General features: G+C 41.3%; 1 long non-coding RNA gene and 1 pseudogene across 1 annotated transcript in view; one reads left to right on the top strand and one right to left on the bottom strand.

Moving 5' to 3' along the window:
* The first annotated feature begins 681 nt into the window (after positions 1-681).
* Positions 682-14,948, top strand: part of LOC128573124 (uncharacterized) — a 58,807-nt gene continuing 44,540 nt past the window's right edge. The window contains exon 1 of the long non-coding RNA XR_008376319.1: positions 682-812. This is a non-coding gene — a long non-coding RNA (uncharacterized LOC128573124). The remainder of the gene's footprint in view (positions 813-14,948) is intronic.
* LOC128573111 (actin-related protein 2/3 complex subunit 1A-like) lies at positions 5,547-7,722 on the bottom strand (annotated as a pseudogene).

The following is a 14,948-nucleotide window of genomic DNA, read 5'->3' on the forward strand; positions in this document are numbered from 1 at the left end:
GTGAGACTCTGTCTAAAAAAACGGTCATGGTCCCTGTCGTTAATGAAAAAAAAAGTGTTAATGAAAAAAAATTGGGCGGCGCCTGTGGCTCAGTCGGTAAGGCGCTGGCCCCATATACCGAGAGTGGCGGGTTCAAACCCGGCCCCGGCCAAACTGCAACCAAAAAATAGCCGGGGGTGGCGCCTGTGGCTCAAAGGGGTAGGGCGCTGGTCCCATATGCCAGAGGTGGCAGGTTCAAACCCAGCCCTGGCCAAAATCCATAAATAAATAAATAAAAAATGAAAAAAAAAATAATAAAAAAAAAAATAGCCGGGCGTTGTGGCGGGCGCCTGTAGTCCCGGCTGCTCGGGAGGCTGAGGCAAGAGAATCGCTTAAGCCCAGCAGTTGGAGGTTGCTGTGAGCTGTGTGAGGCCACGGCACTCTACCGAGGGCCATAAAGTGAGACTCTGTCTCTACAAAAAAAAAAAAAAAAGAAAGAAAAAATTGTTAGCATTTCTGGTCTCTTTCAGCCTCTTGTCCGACGACATTCCTATCACTCAAGGTCAGAGAGGTGGGGCCTGAGGTCCTATCCAATCAGGGATGCGCCTATATGAACTGTCCAATCAGATGCACAGACAGAAAGTAGAAGGCGGTTTGGGGTTCCTTAGCAGCGCTGGTTTCCTAACCTGGGAACTGAGCGGTTGTCCCACCTTCAGCAGTTTCGTCTCCTTGAGATCCTAGTCGATTCAGTAGCCGTCTTTGTTTCCCGCTGACCTGCAGGTAGTGGGAGATCTGTAGAGAGAACACCGGGACATCTCTGAAGCTGTGAAATGGTAAATACAGGACACTGGGCATACTGAGAGCGGGGAGGGGCGTGGTTGGAGCCAGAAGTGGCTGTGGCAGGACCCGGCAATTTCACTTCAGTTTTAGATTCTTCAGGCCGAAGTTTGCCACTGGCACCCCTCGGCTCTCTGACCCCTCTTGGCAAAAGGTGGAGTGGGGCAGGGAGTTGGGACGCTGTTGCTTGTAGCCTTCCTGAACCTGTTACTTGCCCCACAGCCCAGAGCTCTCCCTGAGCAGCTGTGTGGCTGCAGCGCGGCGTGTCCCTCCATGGTGGTGAAAATAGAAGGGTCCTCAGGGAAGAATCCCAAGAGTGTGTGTGTGGGGGCTTGTTCATGGGGGAGGGGGTAGTCCATGGGGCCCTCAACCCCTTCATTCTTTTGTTAAACTTAGGGCCGGGCGCCCTGGCTCTCCCTGTTCGGGAACCGGAAGTGGCTCGCCTGCCTGCTGTTGTAGTTTAACACCGAAGGGGAGTTGATGTATAAAAACGCTTTTTTATTGGAAAGGCTAGTAATTCCGGAGGACGGCGAGAGTTACTTTTTAAATGTTGTTTTGTCTATGTAACAAATTTTAATAATTTATATAGGGAAGAATTTCAAAGTATACTAAAAATATACTCATGTGATTAACAACATGTAGGCAAGTTAAATACATATAACAATTAAAAAACCAATAAACAAAACGTCATCAATAAAACGCCATTAAACTTGCGATTAACTTGTTCTATAGTTCCTCATTACTTCCTTGGTTTTTTTTTTTTTAAGATTATTATCTTTGTTCCCTATTTCTGGTTTGGCCTGTTTGACTGACTTACTGTTCCTATGCTTTAACGTGCGTTCTCAGTTCAGAAAGAAAGCTAAGAGGGTTTGTGGAGGTGTCTGTGTCTACCACATTCTCTACTTTCGTTTTTTTTTGCAGTTTTTCGCCAGGGCTGGGTTTGAACCCACCATCTCCAGCATATGGGACCAGCGCCCTACCCTTTTGAGCCACAGGCGCTGCCCTACTTTCATTTATTTTATTTTTATATCTATGAAATTGATTTAAAAAGAAAGTAATTGTTATGGTTAGTTAATTTGACACACGGGCTGTGCTGATTAATTTTGCTGATTTTTGAAATCTGTGAAACAGCGGGTACATATGGATGGTATACATCGTATTTTGTAGCATTAAGGAACTTAATATAACGCAAGAATGAGTATAAAGGTTCAGACGTAGGTAATGTTGGGTAACTATGACAATACTTTAGTTAGTAGGTATTGGATATTCTGAGAAATCTTGTATTGTTTCGACTATGTCCTTTAGGCATTTTAACTTGTTTTTAATGAGTTAGGAACTGTTAGATAAATTGAAAGAATATATAGATTTTAAAGTTTTTACATCTGTGATTGTGTTTTAATCAATAATGGCTGCTTGCTTTTTTAAGTATAGCTTCTCTTTACTTGTTTTAATTGACTTTTCAGAGCGTTAATGGCTGGAGAAATTGTATTAAGAGCCTTAATGATGGCACAGGGCAATGGTGTAATTTTCTGATTGAGTCCAATAGTTATTGTTGGTATGACAAAAATGGCTAAAGTCGTGTATTTAGCAGTGCTAAAAAGGTGTAATCAGCTATTACAGTTTTCAGGGAGGTTAATACCGTAAGTTACTTTATTACGGTTGGACTTAAACTTTGTACCCCGGGTAGAAAAGCTCTTAATTTTAGGGAACAAGGCGCCCCTGTGTTGTAGATGGGATATATGAAAAATCCTGGGTGCCACATAATAAGAACTATCTTTGAGGTAGCTTGGTGTGTCTATTGATATAAATTACAAAAGTAGTTAAGTTACTTTACGTAAGGAATTATTCTGGTTAGTGTATTGTAATGGGCACCTTTTAAATTGACTATATTTATGACTAGTAGTTTCAGTTTTCAGTTGTATATCTTTTTTTCTTAACAGTAGTGGGTTTTTTTTTTTTTAACTATAAGAATCAGAGGGGCGGTGCCCGTTGTTCAGTGGGTAGGGCGCTGGCCACATATTCCGAGGCTGGTGGGTTGGGACCCACCCAGGGCAGCTAAACAAGGACAACTGCAACAAAAAAATAGCAGGGTGTTGTGGCAGGCACCTGTGGGTCCAGCTACTTGGGAGGCTGAGGCAGGAGAATTGCTTAAGCCCAAGAGTCTGAGGTTGCTGTGAGGTGTGACGTCACAGCACTCTACTGAGGGCAACTTAATGAGACTTCATCTCAAAAAGAAAAAAGGAAAAAAAAAAAAGGAAATCTTGAGTATGTGGGCGGGCCCATAGCTCAGTGGGTAGCCACATACCCTGGGGCTGGTGGGTTCAAACCTGCCCAGGCCAGCTAAAATAACCATGACAACTGCCACAACCACAATAGTAGCCTGTAGTTCCAGCTGCTTGGGAGGCTGAGCCCAGAGAATCGCTTAAGGCCAATAGTTGGAGGTTGCTTTGAGCTGTGACACCACTCTACCCGGAGCAAAGCTTGAGACTGTTGTCTCAAGAAAAAAAAAAAAAAAAGAAAAGAAAGAAAGAAAAAAGAATCTGAGTATGTGATAATCTTGCAGATAAATGGGAAAAGTAATTTCTGATAAGTTCTAGTGGGTACACATCTCCATTAGACATGAAGTAAGTACCTGTAAATACCTTCTAGTTAAGACAGAAATGATAAATATTTATGGGCTAAAGAAGTCTGTACATTTTTATTTCTGAAAATGGGACAAGAATGCCAGGTGTGGTGGCTCACACTTGTAATCCCAACACTCTGGGAGGCTGAGGCGGGTGGATCATCTGAGCTCATGAATATGAAACCAGCCTGAGCTAGAGCCAGACCCCTGTCTCTAAAGTAGTTGGGCCTTTTGATGGGTGACTGTAGTCCTAGCTACTTGGGAAGCTGAAGTAAGACAATCACTTGAGCCCAAGAGGCTGAGGTTGGTGTGAGCTATGAAGCCATAGCACTCTGGGAGGTGTGGGGGGTAAGTGAGACTCTGTCTCTCAAAATAAAATGAAATAAAAAGGGGACATGGTTTTGGGATGAGCACACAGCCCTGTATAGTCTCAAGGGGAAGTTGACTGGGGATTATATCTCTTTAATAGTTTTTTTTTTTTTTTTCTTTTGAGACAGAGCCTCAAGCTATCGCCCTGGGTAGAGTGCCATAGCATCTCAGCTCACAGCAACTTCTAAATTCTGGTCTTAAGCGATTCTCTTCCCTTAGCTTCTAAGGTAGGTAGGACCACAGGCACCTGCCACAATGCCTGGCTATTTTTTGGTTGTAATTGTCATTGTTTTTTGGCAGGCTCGGGCTGGATTGAAACCCATCAGCTCTGGTTTATGTGGCTGGCACCTTAGCTGCTTGAGCTACAGGCGCCGAGCCTTTTTTAATGTTCGTTAGGCTGGGTGTGGTAACTCACAACTATAATCCTAATACTCTGGGACCCAAGGCGGGACTGTTGCTTGAGCTCAGGAGTGTTAGACCAGCCTAAATAAGGGGGAGACCCTGTCTCTACTAAAAATATAAAAATTAGCTAAGCATTGTAATGGTTACCTATTGTGTCACCTACTGGGGGCAAGTGGTAGGGATGAGGCTGGAGAATTGCTTGAACCCAGGAGTTTGAGTTTGCTGTGAGTTAGACTGGTCCTATGACACTCTAGCCATGGCAACGGAATGGCACTATGTCTGAAAAAAGTTTTTTTTCATGGCTCGGTGCCTGTAGCTCAGATGGCTAAGGTGCCAGCCACCTATGTCAGGGCTCGTGGGTTCAAATGTAGCCCAGGCCTGCTGAACAACAATGACGACTACAACCAAAAATAGCCTGGCATTAAAGCTGGTGCCTGTACTCCCAGCTTCTTGGGAGGCTAAGGCAAGAGAGTCACTTAAGCCCAGGAGCTGGAGTTTGCTGTGAGCTGTTATGCCATGGCATTGTACCAAGGGCAACAGCTTGAGGCTCTGTCTCAAAAAAAAAAAAAAGTTTATTTTTCTTTACTATCATATCCAAAATATGTGAATGAAGTGGTGATGTTAGTGTTTGGTTCAGAAATCCCAGAAATACCACAAATAGTTGTATGTTTTCTGTTTTACATTTTTTTTTTTTTTTTTTTTGGTGATTTTTGGCCGAGGTTAGATTTGAACCCACCATCTCCAGCATATGGGACTGGTGCCCTATCCCTTTGAGCCACAGGTGCCACCCTGTTTTACATTTTTTTATTCTATAAATATTTCAAATGAGATTCTGCAGAAATTATAGTCAATAATTTTATCAGAACAACTAAGGATGTCCCCAAATTTCAAAATTTTGTTTTTATATGGCTGTGATAAATAATTTAATTTCTATGTGTTCTACTTTGCCACCCTTAATATAGTTAGATGTATCTACTCCTTACAATTCTCTCTTTTTTTTTTTTTTTTGCCACAAAGTCGTGTGCCATGGCATTATACATCACAGCAACTTTAAATTCTTGGGCTCAAAGGATCCCCTTGCCTCAGCCTTTTGAGTGCTGGGACTACAGGCTCTGTCCACTGCATTTGGCTAGTTTGGAATTTTTAGTAGAGTTGGTGTCTGCCTCTTGCTTGAGGCTGGTCTTGAACTAATGAGCTCAAGCAGTCTATTTGCCTTGACCTCCCCGAGTGTTAGAATTAGAGGTATGATCCCCTACATCCAGCAGCTACATTTCTTTTCTTTTCTTTTTTTTTTGGTGGTATTTTAATTTAATTTTCTACTGGACAAATTTACATATCTCCCTCACTCTTTCCTTTAAGTTAGTGTGACAATTCTCCAAAATAAACTACTTAAAGAGAAGCTTTGGTCAAGAATGGAATGAAATAGCAAAAAAAAAAAAAAAAAAAATCACTGCTTGTTTAAAAAAACCAATACTTTCACCATTTTTATACTCAAACAAAACCACACAATATTTGTATGATATGTATTTTCAGTGTTTCCTTGTGGCTGGCTTTCCTCTCCATCCAATGGCAGAGCTGCGGTCAGCGACTGTTTGTCATTCTGGATGGCAGCGGCTCACTCAGCTTCACATTATCCGGATGCCCTGGATAGAAGATTCTAAGGTCTTGAAATCCCAAATTGTCATGGCTCCGTCAATGCCAGTAGTGCAAAATTTGCGACAGTCTTGCTTGTTCACCTCATAAGTAGACACTTGAGTGATGCTATTCGGGTGCAGCTTCTCCAGGGCTGTATTACAGTCCTGGTCATGGCCCTCTTGTCCATGTTGCGGAAACGTTTCATGGCAGACATGTTGCGCTGGATGCTCTGTTTTGGAATGTCTAACTTGGACACAAGGGTCAAGCAGCCGCGATCATCGTAGTTAAAGAGCATTGGCCAGCAGCCATGACCCTATTCTCTGAGACAAATGACACACTCAGGAGTGATAGGAACTCTGTTTTCATAGTTGAGACCCGTACACTTTTTGAAGCATCAGCAACAGACACGGTGCTGTCATGACAGGCCAGGCGGCTCCCACTGGCGGAGAAGCTGACCCCATGGACCCAGCCACCTGTGCAACTGCCCCCTAACTCTGACATCAGCTGATCAAAAGGCAACTGGCTGCCCCAGGGTATACCTCACTGGCTTTTCATCCACTTCTTTAATATAGGCAGAAAACACTCTGCATTTGAAGTCACATTGTTATAACTCATTTGCCACCTGGAAGAAAAACTTGGACCCCACTTCAGGTATGAATCAGATGGTGATGTATTACACCTGCACAGGTGGGCTGCTGCCCCAAAGAGCAAATGGCCCTGAAGAGAAAAGCAGGCTGTCTTTTATACCCTTTTTGTGCTACCTGGCGAGTTAAGTAAAAATAGAAGCAGAAAGTGGTCTGTTAGCTCAGGGATGGGGTTATAGTCAGGGGGGCTATAGCGTGGCTGTTGGCATGAAGATAGCTTGGGAGATAAAGTAGCCTGGGAACTTTGTATAGATAATTGTTTTCATCATTGTTTACCCATTGCTAGGGAGTTGGGGTAAGTTTTCCCATTGTTACCTGTTGCTAGGAGTTCTTGGGAACTCACGGAACTTCCTTGTTCTGTTCTGAAACTTGTTTGAGGAATTAACCCACGGAGCGGGGGGGTGAGACATGCGGGGACTCAGGCTAAGACAGTCAGTGGCCTTTAGGGGTCTTTTTGCTGGGTCAGTTATGACAACATGATCTACTGTCAGGAAACATTGTTGGGATGCCAATCCAAGCTGAGGATTGACTGTGGAGCGAATCGTCTTTTTAATGTGTATGCTTACTCACCAGCCATTTTCAGACTCGAAGTAACAAACAGAAATGAGTCATGGTCCACTTCTCAAAGCAAATTTGTTCTCTTAGGGGGACCAATTCACAAAAGTGGCTGTGTGATTAGTTCTCAGAATCACCAGAGTTGGCTTCCAGACACCATCTTTCTGACTCCAGACATAGGGATTGAGTCTGCCCCACAAGGGACGATGCGGTCGCTTTTGGGAGCCCAGTCAATACCTGTGATATGTCTGTTGTGCTCCTTGAGTTCATGAGCTTTTATCCACTGGCTCTCATTTTTCTTAAAGATATGCACTTCGTGATTATTGGGGCTAAGGGCAATTTGGGTACGATCCTTGTTCCAGGCATGACAGGTGATTGGTTCTAGTAAAAACTGATGCAGTGAGATTATTCTTAGAGTTTTCAAACAATGGATAGCTGGGGTGGGGGAAGGGCGGATGGAATCAGAATGGAGAATTCACAGACTCTGGTCAGTAGATGGGAACAGGCTCAGTGGGAGGGGGTGAAGGACCGAGGCTCAGAAGGCTACATTTCATATTTATTTTATTCTAGAGACAAAGTCTCACTTTGTCACCCCCTGGTAGAGTGTTGTGGCATCACAGCTCACAGTAAGCTCAAACTCTTGGGCTTAAGAGATTCTCCTGCCTCAGCTGGGACTATAGGCACCTGCCACAATACATGGCTTTTCTTTTTTTTTTTTTGAGAGAAGGTCTAACTCCGGCACAGGCTGGTCTCAAACTCCTGAGCTCAGGACAATCCACCAGCCTTTGCTAGGTTCTAGGATTACAGGAATGAGCCACTGTCACTGGCCTACATTTCTTAAATATATTATGTCATTCAGGAGTTTATAGTATTCCTGAGGATACATTAGTGTCTCTGTTGCTACAAAATAACTCTTATAATTATCTCTGGCTTAGGATATGCTTATTCATACACACACAGACACAGACACCTACACATGTAGCAGAACCTCTGAAAGTTGACCACTTCAGGGACTGTAACAAACTTGTCAACATACAGAGGTGATTAGCATAAGGAACCAGGCCGGCTGTACCTTGTACACATCTGGTGCATGTCTACTCTATGCAAATCAGGTCAGCTTTGGGAGATGGTCAATGTTGGGAGATGGCCCACTATGGACATTCCAGTGTGTGTTTGCATGTGCATTTTTGTATCTATCTATCCACATATGTATATGCTGTTTGTGCATGTGTGTGTGTGTGTGTGTGTATGCATACACATGCACAAATAGTTATACAAACACATATACATACACAGAGTGCCAAGATCTGCAGGCCTTTCTCCATGGTCATGAGTGTGCATCTTCCTCCAGGTCTCTGGATGGGTAGCACCACTCCCAGATTATGATTGGGAGAAGTTGGGGAGGCCCACAGTCACTTGAGAATTCTCAGTGCGAATTCTCCAATCAGTAACCAAGATCAGGGGTCCTCTAGTTGCCGGGTAAATGAGGGTCTGCCTTCTCTAAGTGACCCTCCTTAAGAGCATTAGGAAAATTTCACAACTTCCTTTGTGGATTCTAAAGCTCTCATATAATCACTTTTTTGTGAGATGGCTTCTGATTTTATTGCCTAGGCTGGTGTCAAAGTGATCCTCTCACCTCAGCCTCTAAGTAGGTGGGATGACAGGTGTGAGTCACTGTCCTGGGCTGACATGGAAGCATTTTTTCCCATAGATGGCTCCCAGATTTTTGTTACCATGGGAGGAATACATGAACGTGGGACTTTTGTTCTACCATCTTGCTGATTTTACTGTTTCTATATATGTTTGTACATTCTATTTCATTCTGTATTCAATTTTCTATAATTTTAGATTTAAATATTCAAAACTATGTGTTAGAATTTCAACTTATGTAACAAGTAATTTAGATAATGAGTAGGCATTCCATATTTATGAAAAGGCTCACTTGAAAGTTCTAGTTTACTCTGGGCAAAAAGAAATCAGCAGGATTGTCATCACTTTCCTCAACCTATATTGAAATGATATTTTAATTTTTCCCAAATGCTTATTTTAAATAGTCTGATTTATCATATTTTACAAGGTTAATGTTTTTATTTTATTTATAAACTTTTTGATTGCTTCTAAAGGGTGAATTAAACCTTTTCAGGTTTTGTAAAAATAGCAATATATTAATAACATAATAAAATTTATCTTTACTGTTTTTAAATCTTTATTAACATTTTCTGATAAGTATCTCATGTTAATGAATTGTACATTTCCATGAAATTTTATTGTCATGTGCTGCATAAAATATTCAGTATACCTGCTCATTTGAGAAGCTGTTAACTAATATTAAGAAAAAATACCTGCTTGGGATAGGTCCATAGTCACAGTGGAGAAAAGAGAATTTTTGTTGAGATAGAGGCTCACTGTGTTGCTAGAATACTGTAGCATCTTCCCAGCTTAGAACAACTTCCAACACCTGGGTTCAAGTGATTCTCCTCCCTTAACCTTCCAAATAGCAGGAAGTACAGGAGGCCACCACATCTCCTGGCTATACTTTTCTTCTTTTAGTAGAGATGGGGTCTCACTGTTCCTTAGCCTGGTCTCGAACTCCTGTGGTTCAGCTATCCTCCTGCCTCATCCTCCCAAAATACTCGAATTGTAAGTGTGAGCCACATTCTGTCTTTTATAAATAATGCTGTGATGAATGTGAGTGACTACATGTGTCTTCCCCATTCTGCAGTGTTTATTTTGGATATATGCCCAGATGTGAGATCCCTGGATCAAATAATAACTTTTAATTTTAGTTTTCTGAGAAACCTTCATACATTTATTTTTTATTTTTTATTATTTTTTGAGACAGAGTCTCAAGCTATTGCATCACAGCTCATAGCAAACTCAAATTCCTGGGCTAAAGTGATTCTCTTGCCTCAGCTTCCAAAGCAGCTGGGAATACAGGCGCCCACCACAATGCCCGCCTATTTTTGTTGTTGTTGCAGTTTTCATTATAGTTTTAGCTGACCCCCAGCAGCCTTGGTGTATGTGGTTGGCACCCTACCCACTGAGGTAGGAGCACCGCACTCCTTCATACATTTTAATAGCGTCTGCAATGTTTCTCCTCACCAACATTTCAAAAGGTTTCTAATTTCTCTGTAGCTTCTACACACTTTTTTCCATGTTGATTGCGAGTATGATGTAATATTTTATTGTGATTTTGCTTTGCATGTCTCTAATAATTAGTACCGTAGGTATCCTTTGAAATGCTTACTGGCCATTTATATTTCTTTGAAAAATGTCAGTGAGCTCCTGCCATCCACCTGGTTCTGCTCCCAACCTCTTTTTTATTTTTTATTTATTTTTTTTTTTTTTGTAGAGACAGAGTCTCACTTTATGGCCCTCGGTAGAGTGCCGTGGCCTCACACAGCTCACAGCAACCTCCAACTCCTGGGCTTAAGCGATTCTCTTGCCTCAGCCTCCCGAGCAGCTGGGACTACAGGAGCCCACCACAACGCCTGGCTCTTTTTTTGTTGCAGTTTGGCCGGGGCTGAGTTTGAACCCGCCACCCTCGGCATATGGGGCCAGCGCCCTACTCACTGAGCCACAGGCGCCGCCTCCTCTGACATTTCTTTGTGTGGCATCTTTCAGCATCTATTTATCTTTGATGAACATTTCTTTTTTCTTCATTTGGAAGGGCAGTTTTGGTGGATATTATATATGTGCTTTGAAGTTTTTGTTCTTCCAGCACTTTGACTATATCACCAACCCCTTTTTGATGTGGAAGGTTTGTGTTGGTTAAACCACTAGTAATCTCACAGGAGCATGCTTAGAGATAACACATCTTTTTTCTCTTGCTGATTTCAAGATTCTCTTGTGTGTGACTTTCAAGTGCTTGATCTTCATTTGTCTTCTTGTGAGACTCTGTTTCCCCTCGCTAAATTATGGTGAGCTTTTCAATAATTTATGTCTTTTTTTCTTACATTTGAGACTGCTCGGTCATTCGTACTGTATTCAACCACAGAAGTTCTGTTTATTTATGCTTTTTTTGTATACCTTCATTTGTCTGATTTTACTTAGTTGTCTGTATCATTCCCAATCGACCCATTTAGGATTATTTAGGTAAAGTTTTAAGGTAATTTAGACATCTCTATTTTTTTTTTTTTTTTTTGTAGAGACAGAGTCTCACTGTACCGCCCTCAGGTAGAGTGCTGTGGCGTGACATGGCTCACAGCAACCTCTAACTCTTGGGCTTAGGCGATTCTCTTGCCTCAGCCTCCTGAGCAGCTGGGACTACAGCCGCCCGCCACAACGCCCGGCTATTTTTTTGTTGCAGTTTGGCCGGGGCTGGGTTTGAACCTGCCACCCTCGGCATATGGTTCTGGCGCCCTACCAACTGAGCCACAGGCGCCGCCCAACATCTCTATTTTTTTATGATTGATTCCAGATTATTTATTTTGTTTGTTTGGGTTATATCCTTCTAATATTTAGTACATGTTATAATGTTTCATTGATATCATTCTTAAACTTTGACATGTGACTATAACCTCCAGCACTCTGACCCACATTGTACTGGAAAAGTGAGGACCATTACATTTGGACAGTGTTTTATCTATGGAAGTGTGTGGGTTACTTTTTAGTTGAAACGTTTTCCCACATTTCCTCCTAAGAGCTTGTCATCACTTGCTAGACCTGAATTTGTTTTATTGGAATCTCTCTGCTGGTGTAACAATATTTTCCATTTGGATTCAGCACACCCGGCTGTCTTATAAACTATAGCATCATTGATTTTACCCCTCTCACTCATGGGAGTCAGCAAACATTCTTTGGAAATGCCCTCCAAAGCAAGAAGGATTAACACAGGTGGTACTTTTCCCCCCACCCCCCCAGGACAAAGGTGGGATTTTGAAGTTTACTTTCATTTAACCATTCAGTAGTAGGATGGCATAAAGTCTGTGGAGGGTAAATATGACAAACTTTTCTTTTCTGTTCTATTTGGTTCTTCTTGTTGCTATTTTATTGTATTTTTTTGAGACAGAGTCTCACTATGTCACCCTCGGTTGAGGGCGATGGTATCACAGCTCACAGCTACCTCAAACTCTGGAGCTTAAGTGATTCTCTGGCCTTAGGCACAAAAGTAGCTGAGACTACAGGCACCTGCCACGATGCCCAGCTACTTTTTGTTGTAGTTGTCATTGTTGCTTGGAATGCTCAGGCCAGGTTTGAACCTGCCAGCTCTGGTGTATGTGGCCGGCACCTTAGCCGCTGAGCTACAAGCGCTGAGCCTTTATTATTATTATAGACTACTTTTTTTTTTGGATTTTACACATATGCACATATATATATATATATGCACACACAAATTTATTTATGTATTTAATTGAAACTTGAGTTTCTGTTACCCTGGGTAGAATTTTGTGTTGTCCTAGCTCACAGCATCCTCAATCTTCTGGGCTCAAAAGATCTTCTTGCCTCAGCCTTATGAATTGCTGAGACTGGAGGCATGTGCCACCATGTCTGACTAATTCTTCTATTTGCGTTAGAGATGGGGTCTCACTCTTGTTAAGGTTGATCTCAAACACCTGTGCTCAAGTGACCCATTCACCTCAGTCTCCCAGAGTTTAAGGATTAAAAACGTGAGACAATGCCAGCCTCTACTTTGACTCTACAACTTCTGTTTATCTGCTGTGCTGCAAATACTTTTTTTTTTTTTGAGAGAGTGTCACTTTATCGCACCTTGGTAGAGTGCGGTTGCATCATAGCTCACAGCAACCTCAATCTTCTGGGCCCAAGATATTCTCTTCCCTTAGCCTCCCAAGTAGCTGGGATTACAGAAGCCTCCCCCAACACCTGGCTATTTTTAGAGGTCTTGCTCTGGCTCAGGCTGGTCTCAAACCTGTGAGCTCAGGCAGTCCACCCACCTCAGCTTCCCACAGTGCCAAGATTACAGGCATGAGCCACTGTGCCTGGCCTGTGCTGTAAATTCTTACCTGGTTTTGAGAATTCCCCCAAATGCAGTGTATGCATGCAACATTTATTCATCTTTAAGATAATTAGTGCCTGTGTACTGTATTATGGCATCTTCCTAATGTTCTTGACATGATTTTGCAGATAAAATGTACTTAATTCTCATTAAAAGGCAGTGGCTAAAATTCTTATTGTTTAAATTTCTTTCAGTTATGTCTAATCATTCTATCCTAGACTGTTTGCAAGAGCTGGGCACCAATATTTTATTCCCAGAGATGATCCTGAGAAGATATCAAAGCTGTGACCCCTAGAATTTAAGTTTAACAAAAGACTGGGAAAGTTTGTATGAGTGTAAGCCACGGAATATATGTTACAGTGGACTTGACCAACATGTAACAGTTACCCATGGCAGAGTCTTCCAATGTCGTAAATGTTTGAATGTCTTCAGAAAATTGTCAAATCTAAATAGACATAAGACCATATATACTGTAGAAAACCCTTTTAAGAGTAAAAAATATGGGAAAGCCTCTAACATCTGCTCACACATTACAGAACATAATTAACTCATATTGGAGAAAAACAGTACAAATGCAAAGAAGGTAGTCAAGTCTTCCAGTCTTGCTCAAGCCTTTCTAAGCCTAAGAGACTTCATAGAAAGAGAAAATTAACAAGTGTGAAAATTATGGCAAATGTTTACCCACAGATGAAAATATTGTAACCATGAAAGTATTGATACTGAAGGAAAATCTTACAATGATCAGGAATGTGACAAACTTACTAACCAGTACTCATACCATAGTGAACATAAAAGAATCCATTCAGGAGACAAACCTACAAATGTCAAGAATGTGTTAAAGCCTTTAACTTTAGTTCAAGGCTTAGTAACCATCAACTAATTCATTGTGGAGATAAACTGTACAAATGTGAAGAATGTGGCAAAGACTTTAATAGTACTCAAACCTTTCTAGAGATCAAAGAATTTGTTCTGGAGATAAACCCTATGAATTTGAAGAGTATGGCAATGCCTTTAACCAGTACTCAACCTTTTCTAGACATCAAAGAATTCATTCTAGAGAGAAACCATACAAATATAAAGAATATGGCAAAGCCCTTAATTGATAATTCAAATCATTCTATACATCAAAAAATTCATTGTGGAAAGAAACCCTAGAAATGTGAAGAATGTGGCAAAGCCTTTAATGTTAGTTCAATCCTTATAAACATCAAAGAATTTATTCTGGAGAGAAACCCTACAAATGTGAAGAATATGGCAAAGCCTTTACACTTAGTTCAATTCTTAGTAAACATCAAAGAATTTATTCTGGAGAGAAACCCCACACGTGTGAAGAATGTGGGAAAGCCTTTACCCTGCACTCAATCCTTTCTGTCCATCAAAGAATTTATTGTGGAGGAAAACTACCAAGTTCAAAAAATGTGGCAAAGCCTTTAATTAGTATGTGAACATTTCTAGACACAAAACATTTCATTCTGGAGAGAAACATTGTAAATATGTACAGTGTGGAAAACTCTTCAACTCACATTCAATCCTCACTGTACATAGAATAAATCATACAGGAGAGAAATCCTCCAAATATGAAGAATGTAGCAGTACCTTTACGTGTTTTATAACATGCTAAGCATAAAATAATTCATACTGAAGACAAATCCTACAAATGTTAACAGTGCGGTAATGACTTTAACCAGACTTACTAAACATAAGACCTTACTAAACATAAGAAAAGTCATATTGGAGAAAAATCTTACAAATGTGAATGATGTGGCAAAGGTTTTCACTGGTCCTTATCCTTAGTTAACATAAGAGAAATCATAGCAGACAAAAATGGTAACAATCTGAAGATGTGGCAAATCATTATGCCAGTAGTCACCGTTTTTTGTACACAATAGAATTCATGTTGAAGAGAAACTCTTGATGTTTACTAAGGGTTGAACTAACAAATGTGAAG

Source organism: Nycticebus coucang, chromosome 20 (assembly GCF_027406575.1).
Source record: "Nycticebus coucang isolate mNycCou1 chromosome 20, mNycCou1.pri, whole genome shotgun sequence".
In the NCBI taxonomy this organism is placed as follows: domain Eukaryota; kingdom Metazoa; phylum Chordata; class Mammalia; order Primates; family Lorisidae; genus Nycticebus; species Nycticebus coucang.